The 18,181-nt window shown below is 55.0% G+C and overlaps 1 long non-coding RNA gene across 1 annotated transcript; it reads right to left on the reverse strand.

Moving 5' to 3' along the window:
• Positions 1 to 544: 544 nt before the first annotated feature.
• On the reverse strand, positions 545 to 14,024 carry LOC309677261. Its single transcript, XR_014269674.1, has 6 exons — positions 13,846 to 14,024; positions 10,816 to 10,993; positions 10,569 to 10,728; positions 6,521 to 6,735; positions 1,009 to 1,189; positions 545 to 665 (listed from the first exon to the last, which is right to left on the reverse strand). It is a non-coding gene; the product is annotated as an uncharacterized lncRNA (long non-coding RNA).
• Between the last annotated feature and the right edge of the window lie 4,157 nt (positions 14,025 to 18,181).

Raw genomic sequence — 18,181 nt, forward strand, 5'->3', positions numbered from 1 at the left:
GAAAGGTCGTGGGAAAACCGATCTTCCTTGTCACGCAGCATCCAGGAATGACTAATAGGAGACCAGGCGTTGGTCGAGAATGTCGTGGGCATGATGCTGCCCTTTGGCAGCCGTCTGCTTTTCCTCCGACCTTCGCTGATTAGTTTTTGCTTCATTTTTCATCGCTTTCTCCTATTACACTTCAATCTCTTCCTGCCACTGCCGCTCGTGTCCTCTCCTTCTCGGCTTCTCCATCGGTCTTTTCCAAACCAGCTCCACACTGCTGAGTGTAACCACCGTCACTCTTTGCTCTGCGTCCGTCCCGTAGCCCCTCTCGCCCTTCTGACCGCCCAGACCGTCCGGTCTCGGAGACAAAACGCAGCTACTGCTGCTTTGTAGAAGAGGACCGGCATGCCCGGCGCATGGCCGCCTTTGGCATGGGACATGGCAAAAAGGGCTGTGAGATGGGAGCGTGACCGCTGTCCCCGTCTCTCCCGGCGTGCCGATGTCAGCTGCCGCAGAGATTAATGTTTGGAGTAGTGGCAGGTTCATTTCTTTCCTTTCTCTCGTGTTCAGGCAGCTGTAGCCTCCGGGGCAGAAAGCAGCTCACGTCCAGACCGAAGATGTAAACCAGAATTATCTGCCGACACGAGCAGATGTAAGAAATCAAAGTGGTCTTCACATGGCTGCAGAAGAGACAGGGCAAAGCCTTTAGATAATTATGCGGTTCATCTGGACATTACCAAACATAGGCTAGCAGAAGCTGTCATCTGCCAGGTTTCTGTCCGCGGAGTAAACAAATGTGCACATCAGTGAAGCATGCTTGCCTAAATCGTTTGCAAATACGAGCCCAAAAGTCAGTAACGATTTATTGCCACCCAGGCAGCTGGTCATAAATCAAGCCGGTTTTTAATAAACTTGTAGTTCACGGTTACAAGTTCTTGTATCTCAGTTTTGCTATTTCTTCCATCTTAGGATGTGAATTGTGTCAGCACAATCTTTGAAGGAACGGAACAGCTGAAAACTAACCTCACTACGAAAAAATTCAGTGTTTTCTTCCAAAAATTCGAAAGTCTGAAGCAATCTCTTACACCAAACATGGCAACAGAGGTAGGAATTTATTTCTTGTCTATGAGAGATCGTGCAGCAGAGATGTAATAAAACTTCGCATTTCTACCCTTCCCTTGCTCTAGCCTTCAGCTTGGCTCACCTGGAAAATAAGGATTCACATGTGTGATCAGCATATTTAAGGCTTAAGGAAAATCATATCATTTATAAAACGATTTCAAGGTGAAAAAGCTCTATATAACGGTTAGATATTAAGTAATTTCATGTTCTCGTTTAACTTTTCAGGGGAAATGTGACACAGAAAGAAGAAATCCAAGAATATTCATACAGAAGCTGATGACATTCATCCGAAAAGCATCAAAAAATGCAAGAGCATAGAGTTACAAGTTTCTAGAGTGGCTGTAAATTTAAACAAGTAGTAAAATGTTTATTTGTTTTAAAAATACTCTTTCTTTGTGTTAAAATGCAGCAGGTTATATCTTCAGTTTCAGTGGTACTGTACCAGCTCGTGTTTGGCATGTAATCTCTGAGAGTATCGAGGGCGAAATGTCATTCATATTTTGAGATGAAAATTTAAACACTTGACGAAGCAAAGAGTGGAGGGGACTCTGGAAGGACCTTATGAGGCATAAAACTTTTGGGGGTTTCTCGTCAAAAGGTCGAGTTATCTTCTGCACAGTCACAGCGAGACCGCACATGGAGGGATGGCAGCAAGAGCAGCCGGTTCGCACTCCGCGCCTTATCTACCCCTCGCCTGGCCCGCGGGTTTCGCAGGCTCTGCCAGAAACCCCAACTGACACATGGAGATGCGATATGAATAGATTTCCTTTGCTTTTCTTGAAGACCAGGGTTAACCAGTGTCGGGGGGGGGTGGGGGGTGGGGAGGGGATGGCATGCACTCTAGCAATACGGGTTGGGGATCTTAGAGCTTTTCAGGTTTAAGGTCAAATTTCTGCTGGAAAGTTTTGCTGGTATCGCCCAACCTCAGCGGAATGGGTATTATTCTTGATAACGTGTCTGGAAGAGCAAGAACCAGTACACAAGTGATGCTGCTGAAATAGGGCATTTAGCTCAGGGAACTGGTACAGCTGTACTGGGAAAATCTCAGCGTTGTAATACCCATCTACAGTAAAGAAGATTAATCAATATAATTATACGAGCAAAACTTTTCTAGTACTGAGCTGGCTTTGCCTCTGCTTTGAAGCCAGATAGGACGAACTGCAAAAGTCGTATTCATACAATATTCCACCTCCTAAGCTCTGCCTGAGCTTCTCTATACAAATGTATATCGCTTCCCAGCAAGGAGAACGTTGCACTCACACGTATAGGATCACCTTGATTTTGTATGCTTAGCAATCTGTCCAAAATCTCTCACGAGCACTGGGAAACACATCCTGAGTTTTTCCTCTACCTGCAGCTTTGGAAGATCACTGTAAAATTGGCAACTGAAGATTTGTAAGGATCTGGGCATATGCCACTTAGAGAATTAATGGTTTTTGTAAAGCTAATGGTGATGATAGGAGCGTTTAGATCAGTATGAATTTATTTCTGTGGTTTCAATTAAATTATATGACACTTTATACATATATGTATTTTGGAGAAAATATTTATTCTGTATTTTTACTACTTTTAATAAAGTGAATAAATATTTGTCTCTGCCTTTTTTTTTTTATCCCCACCAATTTCTTCTGACTTATTTCTACGCTTGAGCAAATCTAGTTATTGTAAAACCTCTGATGGTCAAGGGAACGAGATCCTTGAGGTGAACAAGCTAGTGTAATGCTAGACGCTATTTCTAATGATGTGCAAATTCAAACCCAGGGAGACCGTTGAAGGTGCACATCTGTGGGAGGGAGCTGAGCTGCCACGTTTGGTTTTACTTTAACAGAGCTGTTGAGGAGCCCCTGCTCGCACGTGGGTGATGGGCCACGGAGACCCAAGCGGCTGATCATGGGAAAGGGCACTGGGCTCTCTGTCTCCTTTTCAACAATTAGAATAGAAGGGGAGAGAATCCAAGTGACAGCCTTACTGCAGAACCCGCCCCGGGTGGTGGCAATGTCTGCGGCTCGAAGCTGGACAGTTTTTCAGTGCTTGTGCTCAGACGCAGACACGTGTCAGCATCTGAACAGGCATCCCGCGGACGGAATGTCTGACACAGCCCGAGCAACTCCAAGCAATGGGGATAAATATGCTGCAAACAGAGGGAAAAACAGCTGGCGAGGTTCCTAGTGTAAAATAAAAATCCTTTAAATAAATAAGCAAGCATCTCCTCAGACTTGCAACAGAAATGACAGCCCTTTGCCATTCCCAAATAAATGTTTGCAAAGAAAGTACCTTTGGTGGAAAATGTTTTCACCCTCCTCCCGGAAGCTGGAGGCTGCCACCACGAGAGCATCCCCCGAGTTCTGGTCCGCACCTCTGGAGTCCCCTGCTGAGCAGAATCCCCCCAAAACCAAAACGCCACAGCCGACCCCTATTGCTCTCATAACTCAAAACAAAATCCCGATCTGTGTAACCCACCGGTGACAGCTTTGCAGGCTGCAGGCTGCCTATTAAAAATACTAGAAATAGGATGTAGTAATGAGGAACACGTAAGAGAGCAGGAGATGGAGAAGCTGGATGCTGGCCGCGGATTCCTCCTGTGCTAATTGTACGTTATCCAGAGGGAGCGCAGCCCTCCCCAGCACCCTACGGAGGGTTTGAGGTACCCAGGTACAATCAGCACTTCAAGCAGGCAGGGAAAATTAATACCAATTAGAAATGATTAGGGGAGATGGGGAGGGGGGACACACAAGAAGAGATTTTTTCAGCATTTCAGACTGAATTCATAGAATCATAGAATGGTTTGGGTTCGAAGGGACCTTTAAAGGCCATCTAGTCCACCCTCTGCCCCAGGCAGGGCCACCTCCCCCCAGCCCAGGTTGCTCCCAGCCCCGTCCAACCCGGCCTTGAACCCCTCCAGGGATGGGGCAGCCACAGCTGCTCGGGGCACCCTGCGCCAGGGGCTCATCGCCCCCACAGCCCAGAATTTCTTCCCAATATCTCATTTAAATCCTCCCTCTTCCCGTGTAAAACCGTTCCTCCTCATCCCATCACTCCCCTCCCTGACCCAGAGTCCCCCCCCAGCTCTCCTGGAGCCCCTTTAGGCACTGGAAGGGGCTCGGAGGTCTCCCCGGAGCCTTCTCTTCTCCAGGCTGACCCCCCCACCTCTCCCAGCCTGTCCTCCCAGCAGAGGGGCTCCAGCCCTCCCAGCATCTCCGGGGCCTCCTCTGGCCCCGCTCCGACAGCTCCGTGTCCTTCTGCTGTGGGGACCCCCCGAGCTGGAGGCGGCACCGCGGGGGGTCTCCCCAGAGCAGAGCAGAGCGCAGCAGAGGGGCACAGTCCCCCCTGGCCCTGCTGGCCACGCTGCGGGGGATGCAGCCCGGGGGGCGGGGGGCTCTCTGGGCTGCCGGCGCACATTGCCGGCTCATGGGGGGCTTCTCCCCCACCAACACCCCCTCCCAAGTCCTTCTCCTCAGGGCTGCTCTCCATCCATTCTCTGCCCAGCCTGAGTTGTGCTTGGGATTGCCCCCACCCACGTGCAGGACCCCACGCTTGGCCCTGTTGAACTCCACGAGGTTGGCACAGGCCCACCTCTCCAGCCTGTCCAGGTCCCTCTGGATGGCATCCCTCCCCTCCAGCGTGTCTACCTGGGACAAGACAAATTATCTAAATTGGGAATTGGGATAAGACAAATTATCTAAATATTTTACACAAACAAAAGCTAAGGACAGATCCCCTTCAAAGGCTCAGCATCTTTCCTTGCCGCTCCCCCAGACCCGAGAGGACCCTCCATCAGCATCGTACCTCCTCCTGTGCCCTGCTCCTGGGTTTGCCCCTTTGCCCTCTCACTGGGACAGGCACCGGGAGGGTCCCGGGCAGGCAGCGGGGGGGTCAGGGGTCAGGCAACAGGGGGGTCCCGGGCGGGGGGCAGGGGGGTCCCGGGCAGGCAGGCGGCACCACAGGCTCACTGTGCTCCCCAGCGTTACGGCTGGGATGTCCGTGGTACATGAATCTGCATTTATTTCTTTCGGTTTGGGTTGTCCTCAGCCTGGGGCATGAGCTCCCACTGCCGGGTGTCCCTGGGGAGGCTGAAAAATAACTTACTTTTTTTTTTTTCTTCCCCAATTATTCCTTAGTCTCTTTTAGCTTGCGCAATCGTGATTCTGCCTCTTATCTCTCTGGAGGGCATTTGGAGACAGTTTCAGCCTTCTGAAGATGCTTTTGTGCTTTGAATGCTCTCCCCTGCCCTATTAGGTGGTTTTTCTGGATTTCTTTCACATTTTCTCAAGATATTTTGATAGATAAGCACTTGTATACTGACTTCAAAATATATGTTGTTAAACAGCTTCCTGACCGCCTGCAAAAATTTAGGCACAAACAGATGAAAGAAACGTTTCTGATACTTGTATTGTAGGTACCTGATCCTGGAAAGCACAGTAGGGAGGAGAATCTTAATCATCAGAACGGGCTTTACAGAAAACCTGAAATCAGGGGGAGTCTTGGGCACATTGATCCTCCTTCAGCTCTGCTGACAGGGCAAAGCCGCTCCAAAATTTCCAGCCAAAGCAGCTTTCTCGGGGAACACACCTGCAGGCTTGTGGCTTGTAGGGTGGGACTGTCCTTAATCGCTGCCCTAAAATCCCTCTTAGCTGCCAGCTCAGATTAGAAGTGGCAATTTCAGCCCCGCAAGAGCAGCTACAAACCTGGTTAACAGCCACTACAGTTGTGGGCAATGCAGCTCATCCCAAAAAAACCTCTGTGTCAGGTGCCTCAAATAAACTTCCCCCTTGTGTTCGTTTCTGCTTCTCAATCAGAATAAAACCAGACTGTATAATATAATAATAATAATAATAATAATAATAATAATAATAATAATACAACCTCTTTCTATGAACCTGAAATCTTTTTTCATTTTCAGCGCAGACTCCCCAATTTTCCCAAGCTATTTCTGAGCTGGGGCAGCGAAAACGGGCAGGTACTCAGAGGGGCAATCCTGCAGGTTGGTCTGCAAAACAGCCTGAAATAGGGTGATCTGGCGCATGGCCCGACTCGAGCAGAGCAGAGAGAAGGCAGGACACTGGTAATACCGGCTCTCCGCAGCACTGATGCCAGCTATATTTAAAATTACGATATCACCCTGGTATCACCTGTCTTCATCCCAAATTTCACTCATCCCTGCAGGAACGGCTCAGATCGCAGCTGGAGAACACAAAAGCTCTAGAGAAAGGTTTGGGCTGCCTTATCAATGGGTTTCCTTTAGCTCCCCGGGTGACGCTTGCATTTTTTGCTATAAATATCCCAGCGTAAATTAATTCCTTTTAAAAAAAGTTTTAAATATAGGAGAAAGGAATGAGAAGAAAATTGGTGAGAAAGAGAGGTGGGTTCCTCTGGTGTCCTTCTAATCATAGAAAAAGCTTCTTGTAAAACTTACCAATTTTGACATCATAAAAAAAGAAGCCGAGAAACTGAGCGAGGCACTTGCAGTCACGGGGTTTCCAAGCGCTTGATTTCATTTGTTCTGAATTTCCTGACATGTCCCAACGCAACGAGTCCCAATTCTGTCATGTCCCAACGCAACGAGTCAGCACTACTACTTCTTTTTCAGGTGCATCCCCAGAGACCTTCGCTGAACCAGGGGCGAGAATCCTGTGACACCAGAACAAACACGCAGAAGCAAAACATGCTCTCGTCACATCGATACTGATTTTCCCAGCGTTTTCAAACGTTACCATCCCACTTTTGTGAAGGAAAAATACGGTTTTTCACAGTACGGCTCCATAAGATGGGGGGAGAAGGCTGGTGAAACAAGGGTTAACCAGCAAAATCGTTTATAAGCTATTTGTGCCGACATTATAAGGCTTTTTCCGCTCCCCGCCTGCCCCCCAGCCTCCGTCCGCCGCCCCCGGCGCAGCCGCCCCCGACGGGGCAGGAGAACGGCGGGCGGGCGGCTGCCGGCAGGTGGCAACAGGGGACCAGAAATGCGACGTGTGGCGGCCGGGTGAGCTTTCCGGCAGGAAAAATCCCAGAGAGGGATTTCCCTCCCGCGTGCGCGGAGCCGGCGGTGTCAACAGGCCGTGAGCGGCGGTGCCCATCGGTCGTGGAATCACAGAATCCCAGAGTGGGGGGGGGGGGGGGGTTGGAAGGGACTTCTGGAGCTCATCCCGTCCAAGCCCCTGCCAGAGCAGGGGCACCTCCAGCCCCCTTCCTGGGCTGTCAGCATGAGCCCTGACTCCAAGCCTCTCCCACACCGCCTCTTGGACACCAGCCTTTTTCCGGAGATGGGCTCTGACCTACAAGCCACCTACCGAGGGTACAGACACTCAAACCCAGACTCCCAACCCTGCCTCTCCTCCTGCCCCGGCAGTCCCCGCCGCAGGCTGTGCCCTGGGTCAGCCCCTCGCGATACAACCCCGGGGACACCGGCACCTGCGAGAGAACGCCGTGGTCTTTAACTGCCTCTCCTGTTTCGGCAGCGCACCTTCCCCGCCACACCTCCTGCCCTGCACACTGGACCCAAGGCTCGCCCCCACCCCAAGTCCAGCTTGGGCTTCACGCAGCTGCTCTGCTCCCCCCTGGGCCGCCGTGCCCCACATATTGGGAGCTGTGACCCCTCCATATGATAGGGGAGATGGTTCTGGCCCCGGCACTCACCCCTTTCCTGGGGACGCAAAGCACTGAACCAGCCTCAAGGTGCTGGAAGGCAGCTGGCAACCCATGATAGGATGGGATAGGATCTAGCTGAAGATGTCGCTGCTCACTGCAGGCGGGTTGGACTGGATGACTGTTACAAGTCCCTTCCAACCCAAACTATTCTGTGATTCTGACTCTGTATGGTGGATGAATGCCACCCTCTGGCAGCTGGGGCATCTCTGGAGCGATGCCAGGCATGAGCATCATCCAGCAGGCAAAGATTTTGCTTTCCAGCAGTCCCTGTCATACGGTTGCAACCACTTGGCACAGGGAAGGGGCTGGAAGAGGCTGCTGGTGTCCCCGGCCACCAGGTCATCCGGGCACAGCAATCCTCGGGCATCCTGGGGTCCCTGGGACAGACAGGAGGTGGGGGGCTGTGTGCCGGCACCCCGGGCAGGAGCTGAACAGGAACAACGCCTGCAGGAGCAGCCGCACCAGAGCCAACCCCTTCCCATGGGTGCTTCATCTCCACCTGCATGGCCAACACGGGAGCAGAGACACGCACGGGTCCTGGACGCTGTCGCCGGGGCCGGGGCTGATGGTGAGCTGGGGTCCTCTGGCCCCATGTCAGCACAGACGACACCCACCGGGGCACGCAGAGAGCAGCCGAGCGAACAGCCAGGGTCAACCACCCACCCGGGAGGGCTGACTGGACACCTGCGTGGGACGTGTCGGAGAGAAAACAGTCAATGCTGAAAAGAGGAGCGTGTGCGTGCTGGGCTGTCAAAGCCACCCGTTCCCTGGAGCTCACCAAAACCCTTCCAAAGTGTTTCAGGAACGCAAATACCTGCCAACACCCAACAGCAAACCTTCAGGTGTTTTGCAACAGCATACACCGACCTGAACACTTGTACCGAGATGGGAAAGGTGGGACCGCGGCACGTCCACCCGCACACAGCTCCTCCGTCCGACCCAGCACCGCTGGGTCCCGCACTGTACCCTGCGCCCCACGAACCGGCACCGGGCAGCCCCAGCACCGGAGAGCCACTGCCTAAGGTGAGGCAGGGTTGGGCTTTCATACCGCAAAGGCATTTCTGAAGGGCTGAACTGGGTCAAAAAGCAGCAAATCGGCAGAACGAGAAGGCAGCGCTGCTACAGCCTCGAAAAGCAAAGGGTGGTTTCTGAGTGGTACTCCAGAGGATGTACAGACAGCCCAGAAAAATGCCGAGCACAGCACAAGAAAACCTCCAAAAGAAGCTCCTAATGATACTGGATCTTTTAATATGTTAGGGTTTTCCCGTATTTTTATTATTTTCACTCTTATTTTTTATTTTCCTTATTATTTTTTATCATCACTGAATGAGACCATGTTCAGAGATCTGCACTGGATGCTATGCCAGCACAGGACACTGTTCTCACCACATTTTCACGTAGCTATCACGCTTATTTTCCTTTCTGCTACCTCTTACTCAACTAACTGTTCCTGCAAGACAGATAAATGCTATTATAGCCCTGTCCCTGACTGCAGGCGGAGAATCAAACCCGCAGGGAGCTCCAAGCAGAAGCCGGCTGAGCGCTCGGATGCGCCAGCTCCGTCTCCCCGGCTCCGGCTGCTGGACCACTCCTGCCTCCGTGCCCAAGTGTCTGCATCATGGAGACGGTCCTCAGCAGGATGGGATGCATGGACACGTCCTGAGGGCTCAGCCCAGCAGTTATATTTGTTATAACTAAGAAGAAAAGGTAAAGGAAGAAAAAAAATTCTTCCCTTGTTTACCTACATTTTCATCCTATGAAAGAATGTCACTGTGGTGCTCCCCTGAGGACACGGCCCCATTTCACAGCGATTCTGATTTCTGAGATGAGCCAAAGTCCCGTCAGTGCTCCGCACGTCGCCATGGCGCTGCCTGCCTCCCCCAGCCCGCCCAGTGCCGCCAGTCCCAATGCCAGCCGCCGGGTTCGTCCCCATGAGCCTTTTGCCTCAGGTGTACCGGAGCAGGAAGGATGCGTCTCCCCAAAATACCAAGGCACCGCCTAGAAAACCAGCAGGCGTTAGCGTAACAAGTCTAACCCCTCGGTACCATCGCGGCATAAAGGTTCAGTATAGGCACAGGAATACTCACAGTGAAGATGCCGCGTCAGATTTCACTGGGTTTGGTGTGCGCGCTTCCAAAGGGCTGGAAAGGCGGAGAAAAGGAATGGCCTGAGCAGCCCCCGGCTGTACACGGCTACAGCAAACACCAAGTGAATTACAACAAGAAATGAGTGTGCAAAGAACTGGAAAGGTCAGGACAAAACTACCTGAGGCAAAGAAAACAAACCACTCTCCATCACTTAACAGGAGTTGAGCAGGGCAAGTTCAGTATCACCAAAAAAAAAGGAACATTTTAACTTTAAAGCAGCCAGCAGCTCCCCCCCCCCAGCTACCTCCCCCGCCCTCCTGGATCCTTTTCAGATGTAAACAGTTCCAGATATATTTTAAGTATAACCTTGGCTTTATAGGGAAAGTTCAAAATAATCATCTCTTCTAGCATGCCCAGGAAAAATCAGTATATACTTAATGTACACCAACATTCTTTGATTAACCTTGTAATACTTTACTTTTATACTTTAATTGATCCTGGTGGGTATGTGGGTATGTATTACTCATTTCCAGAGGGCAATTCTATATTATTATTATTATTATTATTATGATTGCTGTTGTTGTTATTGTTGTTGTTATTATTATTATTATTTCTGCTGCAAACACGGAAGTTATCTATAAAACCATGATTTCAGAAGCCCTGTGTGATCTGGAGAGGTGCAGAGGGGTCCGTTGGCCACAGACCCTTCCAACGGGGCGCTGAGCTCACCAAACACCGCGTGTTCCCGCGCTGCCACCTCTGCCTGACACCGCAGCAGGGACGTCCCTTCCCGCCTCCCCATGGCATCCCCATCCAGCGGTGGTGGGGACCTCAGCCACCAGCCCTTGCTCAGGAGCCTCCGTCACCTCCGTGCTGGCACAGGACAGCCCTGCGAAGGGGAGACGGAGAAAGTACTTCCATCACAGCTCGACCACCTGAAAGTCGGCTGCTGTTTTGCAGAAGCTGTGCTCCTCACCGCTCCTTCCAGAACACAATTAACTGGCAAAAGTCGAACCTCCGGGACCGCATCCTGCGGGTATGACGGCACCGTGACATGGCCCCCCCCCGGAGCGGTGAATCTGGCTGAAGGCTGCGACCTCCAAATGCTGAACCAGCAACATTCAACATTCGTCTCGGGGTGCTGAGAGGGGTTTCTGGGGAAGACAGAGCAGATACCACAGTGCGTCAGGGTGGAGGGTGCGGGGCCGGAGAGGGCAGTGCCAGCGGGGTCCCATGGGATCGGCGTGACGGCGTCGAAGGACACAACCCGCACGCACGGACTCGGTCTATAAAGAATTTTACCAACATATTTATTTGGGGGAACGTGCCAGACCTCCCCCCCACCCCACCCCCCAGTGTCGCTCTGGTGGGAAAACTCCATGCAGAGAAACAACCGAAGATGCTCAACGTTCTCCCGGTGCATCTCCCGGCCGGACCGGGACCCCGCGGCCGCCCACCCCCGGGGCAACACCGGCGGCGTTGCGCCAATTCAACCGGTGATTTCCTCAGCGTGAAATAAAAGACAGATTTGTGAGACAAATTAGAAATGCGCAGTGCTGACCCAACGCGCACCGGAGCAGAGGACTGCGGCGGTAATTAATCAGCTCATTAGCCACACTGCCAAGGGGGGAGGGGGGGGGCGCACCCCACAGCCCCGCTCGGGGTTTTTTTTTGTTGTTGTTTTTTGGTTGGTTTGGGGGTTGTTTGGGGTTTTTTTTTGGCTCGCCCGGGGGGTAGCGGATGGAGGCGGTGCCGGTGCCCCCCCGAGCGAGCCCCGCTGCGCCCCCCGGGAGTGACCGCCCCGCATCCCGCTGCCGCGGGGGGGGAGGGGGTTTCCCCGCCGCGGGCGGATTTTCCCGGGGGGGGAGGGCTGGAAGTCCCGGCGCATTCCTGCCCCTGACTCACGGCCCGGCACGGCCTTCCCCCGCTCACCCCCCACCCGTGCCGTCCCCGTGCCCTCCCCCGGTGTGGCGCCCCCCCGCGGCCGCGCGCGGCCCCGCCGATTCCCGGAAGCGCCTCGCGCCGCCGCCGCTGCGGGAAACCGAAACTCGGCGGCGGCGGCGGGGGAAGAGGGGAAGGGGAAGGTGGGGGGGGGACGGGGGGGGGGACCGGGCCGTCCCCGGCGGGCAGCGGCTGCGGTGTCGCTGCGGGAGCGGTTTGGGGAGGAACGGGGCGAATCCGTTCTGCCAAAATACAGCAATAAAGAAGTGAGGCGCGGACGACCGCCAGCCACAAAAAACACACCACACCCACACCCACACCCCACACCCCAAAAAAAGAAGGGGAAAAAAGTAGGGGACAACGATAAGGGGGGGGGGGGGAAAGGGGGGCATAACCCGAGGAAAAAGTGGCAAAAAAATGAAAAAAGGGGGAAAAAAAAGGGGAGAAAGGGAGAGATAAAAGGGGGGGAGGTGAGAAAAGGGGGGAGAAGAGAGGGGGAAAAGGGGGAAGGGGGAAAAGTGAGAAAAAGGGAGGAGAAAAGGGGGGGGAGGGGGAAAAAGGAGGGAAAGGGAGAGAAAAGGGAGGGGAAAGGAGAAAAGGGGGAGAAGGGGAGAAAAGAAGGGGGGAGAAAAGGGGGAGAAAAGACCGGGAAAAGAGGGAGATAGAAGGGGGAAGGGGGGAAAGGGAGAAAAGGGGGGGAAGGGAGACAAAAGGGGGGAAGACGGGGAAAGGGGGAGAAAAAAGGGGGTAAGGGGAAAGGACAAGAAAAAGGGGGGGAAGGAGAAAAAAAGGGGAAAGGGGGAGAAAAAGGGGAAAGGGGGGAGAAAAAGGGGGGGAAGGGGGGAGAAAAAGGGGGGGAAGGGGGGAGAAAAAGGGGGGGAAGGGGGGAGAAAAAGGGGGGAAGGGGGAGAAAAAGGGGGGAAGGGGGGAGAAAAAGGGGGGGAAGGGGGGAGAAAAAGGGGGGGAAGGGGGGAGAAAAGACATGGGAGAAAAAGGGGTGGGGGGACAGGGGTGGATGTGCCTTAGCAGCCCCTGGCGCGGTGCCGGGGACGCGCCCCCGCCGTGGGGCAGCCCCGCTCGCCCCCCCACCCCCGGACCCCCCCAACTGCGGGTCCCCGGCCCGGGCTCCGGGTCCTGCTGTCACCCGGGCGGGGGCCACTCTCTGCCCGGGCGGGGGCCCGGCAGCCGCCCCGAAGTGCCCACTCAGCCCTCGCCCCCGCAGCACCTCACCGCCACCCCCCAAAGGACAACTTCTCCATTCCCGCCCCATAAGTCAGCGATTCGGCGAGGAACCCCGGCGGGGGGAGTCAGGCGCTGCGGGACAGCGCTGCCACGCACGGCGGGGCTCGGGGGGGGGGGGGACACACGCGTGGGATGTTCTCTCCTGCCATCCCGAAAGGAGGCGAGGGCGGCTGTGGGGCAGGGAGAGTCACACCGCTCTGTGGTTTCAGTCACGGGGGTCTCTGCGGGGACATCAGAAGATGTTGAAAAAAAAAAAAAAATCTCTGCTTCTTTCAGAAGAAATCACTCACTTTCATGAGACCCCCCCGCAGCGCTGCCTCCAGCTCGGGGGGTCCCCACAGCAGAAGGACACGGAGCTGTCGGAGCGGGGCCAGAGGAGGCCCCGGAGATGCTGGGAGGGCTGGAGCCCCTCTGCTGGGAGGACAGGCTGGGAGAGGTGGGGGGGTCAGCCTGGAGAAGAGAAGGCTCCGGGGAGACCTCAGAGCCCCTTCCAGTGCCTAAAGGGGCTCCAGGAGAGCTGGGGGGGGACTCTGGGTCAGGGAGGGGAGCCATGGGACGAGGGGGAATGGTTTTACACTGGAAGAGGGGGGATTTAAATGAGATATTGGGAAGAAATTCTGGGCTGTGGGGGCGATGAGCCCCTGGCGCAGGGTGCCCCCAGCAGCTGTGGCTGCCCCATCCCTGGAGGGGTTCAAGGCCGGGTTGGACGGGGCTGGAAGCGACCTGGGCTGGGGGGAGGAGTCCCTGCCCAGGGCAGGGGGGTGGGACTGGATGAGCTTTAAGGTCCCTTCCAACCCAAACCATTCTATGTAATCGCACCCACCTGAGAGGGGGAGGTGACGTGTTTGAACAGGAGATCCATGTGGGATAGCGCTTCCCTCCAAGATGTCCCCTCCCCTGGGGGTCACTCCTCGCTGGCGGGTGCTGCTCAGGGGCTGCCCCAATTCCTTGGTGGGAAGAAGGATGTGAGGAGTCCTTCCTCCTGCCGCAGACCCACCAATGTCCCTTCAGCAGACAGAATATGGTCATTCGAACTATGATGAACTCTCCAGTGTCCAGCTGGACACATTCCTTAGCATTTCCCTTTTTGGGGAGGAAGACCAGCATGTACAGCACCCCCTTTTAGAGCATCCAAAAATCAATGCACCAAAGTGAGAGCCGTGACCGGTCTGACACAAGCACAGCAGCAGCCTCCCTGCCTCGCTGCAGGGGTTTGCCGTGCTGAAACGAGTCTGAGTATTTTTCAAGCACCAAATTTGACTCTTGCTTATGGAAATTGCCTTATTATCAAGGAAGGTGGCTTTCGTCACCTATGTTTGGACAGAGATGTTTGCAGTCTGCATCAAGGTTAATAGCCAATAAATAATGATAAAAAAATAGGGAATAAGGCACAGATGTTTTAACATCTGTTGCTTGCAGCACGTGATTTTCACTATTTACTATGGTCATCCTATGAGGTCCTTGATCCCCACCTGCCCTGGTCCCTTCCCAGCGCCTGGGACCGGGCCTGGCTGCACAACCGGGGTTCGCGGTCTGCGGCAGGACCCAGCTCAGGCAGCAGGCTGGGCGCCAGCCACCTTCCCCGCACGTTCCTGCCTGTGCTCTCCCGTCCCTTGGCTCCCGACGGCGGTAACGTGACAAGCCCAACGGTGCTTTTCAGCATCTTTAAGAGCTTCCTTTTTGGCAGCCCCTTTGCACGAGGATGGGACGGAGTATTTCAAACAAAGCAGGGGTTATTGATGGTCTTCCCGAGGCAGAGCAGAGGTTGAAACACTCAGGGGTCACTGTGCTGCAGCCTCCAGACCGAGACGGCTTTTCCTGAAGAGCTACAGTAAGTTCCCAGGGTCTCCCTGCCTCCACGCTCAAGGTACCTTGGCCCTCTCGAGCTGCCGGGCTCGGCCGGTCGGCAACAGCGGGGTGCAGGCAGGAGCGTGGGGAGGGTGGGCAGGAGGCGGGTGGTGGCCCCGGCGAGCCCCCAGCCCGAGCACCGCGCGAGCTGGACCTTGCCTACGCCTGCGGTGGGCCGGAGGCAGAGCAGCACGCTGCCGCGGGCAGCCCCCGGCCACTGGCCCGGCTGGCCTGGCCTTCCCCTCCGACAGCTGCGAAGTTTGGCACCTTTTCCCATCAGTCCAGGAAAGAGAAACACCCCCCCCCCCCCCAGCTCGGAGGGTTTAGTACACAACTCACCTTTTTTTTTTTTTTTTTTTTTTCCTACCGAATTCAGCCCCAGCTGCGTCGGTGGGACTTCGGCAGTGTCACATGAATGGACTCGCCATTCGTCTTCATGTGGGTCAGCTACCGGGATGCCGCCAGGACCCCGGGGCATCCCGGGTCAGCGTGGCCCCACTGCTGCCCCACTGCTGCCCCACTGCTGCCCTGGGCTGGGCAGGCAGAGCAGCTCGGGGAGGAAGGCTGTGGCGGTGGCTCCCGCGCTCCCACGCGCAGCGGGAGAGGACCGCGTCTCTCTGACCTTTGGCAGGGAGGCTCAGGCTGCTGCAGGTCTGCGCCCTCGTTAGGCAAACTCATCACAGCTGCCAGGTGCCGGCAGCTGGCAGGACTTTCCTTGGCAAATAGTTCACGAAAGGTCTGTGCCCTCCTGCAAGGTTGAGAGAAAAGTAAGGAGCGGGGAAAGTCCGGGGACACAAGTCAAATTCTTAGAATTTCCTTTTTTTCCCACCAAGCCGAGCCCAGCATCTCATTTTGGTTTAGTTTAAAAATTCACCGTGCCACCAGTGGGGAAAACTGAATTGATTTCGGGGCCCGAGATAGGTCTGTCCAATTCCAGGAAACGGTGAGCGGCCCATCCCAGGATATATTCATTGCAGGCTGCGGATCGCAGCCCTCGCTAGGATTACCTCATGCCATCTGGGCAGCGTTTCAACATTTCTGACATTATTCATTCTGCCGCATGTGCTTGAACCAAACTTCCTTTTTGTAAGAGAGGCATTTATAAGAAATGGAAACAGCTCGCAGCGAGTCCTGTGCTCTCAGGGCTACCGACTGAGAAACAGCTATATTTTTCTTGTTAGCCTTTGCAGTTTTTGAGGCTGATACTCCTCTCTGCTCCTTAAAAGTCCGCTCTGCGTTAACCCCTCTCAGCCCAGAGCGCCCGTAGGAGGCACGTGCGCTGGCGTGATGCTGTGACAGTCGTCGGGTCCTCATTAGCGGGCAACCGGGGCATTCCCCAGGTGACAGCGAATGCTCCGCACCCATTTCGGATGCCCCAGTTAGCCGCTCCGAAAAAGAAATAATTGTTTCTGAGTTTGCTGGGGAAAGAGAAGGAAGGCAAGCAGGGGAGAAAATGAGAAAGGATTTGCATTGGAGCGGGTTTCTCTTAAAACAGGTAGAAAGGAGGAGCAAACCCTGGCGGAGCGGGGTCTGGAAGGACTGTTGAGTGCTGGTGAGCATGGGAAGGTCACGATGCAGCCGTGGAAGGAAGCAGCCAGGGCCGCGAGGAAGCAGATAAGAGGCTCTCTCTCGTTGTGCTCCCGCTCTTCCCCTCCACGAACCCCCGCTCCATCCTGTGGTTGTTCACTCCCCCCACCCAAATACTGCCTGGGCACGCAGACCTCGGCTCCGCTCCCTCCTGGGGCTCGCTGCCATCTGCCAGAGGCAGTTTTCTGTGGCCGCCCCCGTCCCCTGCTCCCCCATGTCCCTCTCTCCTCCGGTCCCCCTCTCACCCTCTCCCCCACTCTTCCTCTCCCCATCTGCCCCTCTGCCCCCCTCCCCATCACTGGGGCAGGGGTTCCCTACTGCGGAGCTCCTCCGCTGGTTGGATTCAGAGCCCCGGGCAAGGGAAAATCTTCAAAGCAAAGACTGCCATCAACACTTGACGTGACGCTCAAGCTCTGTCCCCCCGAGACACCTTAGGGATTTCAAACCCGAGGGTCACCTGCCCTACCCACGCCTCATGCGTGGCGGCGGGCGAGCGCAGGGCCGGTGCCTCGGCTGCTGCATGGTGCGTGCAGTAAATGAGGTGCTGCGGGGTGGCCCCGTCCTGCTGCGCACACACGTGCTGCCGCAGCATCGCCTGCCGTGAGGGAAGGGCAGTCTGCCTCTCGCTCGGCTTGGAAGGGAGCCCTGGGCTGGGGACTTATCAGAAACCTGATAGACTCCTGCGCTGCTGCTGCGGCACAGCCAGAAGTGGCTGTGGACTGTGCACCCACTTCTGCAACCGTCTTTGCACTGGAGCGTGCTGGTTTTCTCCCCTTTGCTCCCCAGCTCCTCCAAAAGCATTCCCGGATGGTGAGAGCCTCGTGGGTTTGCCTGGGGGTGAGGCGTGGAAGGTCTCATCTCCACTCAGGGGTAATTTGGCAAGGAGCGAGGAGACAAGGTGGAAAGGATGCTTCTTTTGCGCTGCCAGAAAAGCGACCTGCTCTGAGCAGCAGGCGGGTACCCACGGGCGAGAAAGTTTGTGCCACTTGTCACCGGGGAGGAGGCAGCCGGGCCTTCGGGTGGAGGCAGCGGGTTTGGCTGCCCGCCGCACAGCACCGCTGGCTGGAAGCTGCCCGTTGGCTCAATATTAACAACTATTTATTTTATATAGCACAGGAGCCAACGCCGTCTTGAGCTGCTTCTTATGGCGGCTTAACCAACCACAGCAGCAAAGACGGGGAACGGCAAACCATGTTAGAGCCAGTGTGCCCAGTTCATGACCTCCCTTCTCGCAGGCTGCGCCGGGAGCGCTGCAGCTGATGCCGTGCGGTTCGTGCTTTTCAGCATTACGTGAAATACAGTCTTCCAAAGAGCACCTTATTTCACGGAATCACAGAATCACGGAGTTTTCAGAGTTGGAAGGGACCTCTAGAGATCACCCAGCCCCACTCCCCTGCCAAAGCAGCATTGCCCGGAGCACATCCCTCAGGACTGCATCCAGGCGGGGCTTGAACATCTCCAGAGAAGGGGACTCCCCCCCTCCCTGGGCAGCCTGTGCCAGTGCTCTGTCACCCTCACCGTAAAGAAGTGTTTCCGTGTATTTGAATGGAACTTCCCGTGTTCTAACTTGTGCCCATTGCCCCTCGTCCTGTCACTGGGAACCATTGACAAGAGCCTGGCTCCATCCTCCTTCAGCCCACCCTTTAGATACTTGTACGCCATAATAAGGTCTCCCCTCAGCCTTCTCTTCTCCAGGCTACAGAGTCCCAGCGCTCTCAGCCTTT

The sequence above is a fragment of the Vanellus vanellus genome (assembly GCF_965231255.1).
Source record: "Vanellus vanellus genome assembly, chromosome: 13".
In the NCBI taxonomy this organism is placed as follows: Eukaryota; Metazoa; Chordata; class Aves; order Charadriiformes; family Charadriidae; genus Vanellus; species Vanellus vanellus.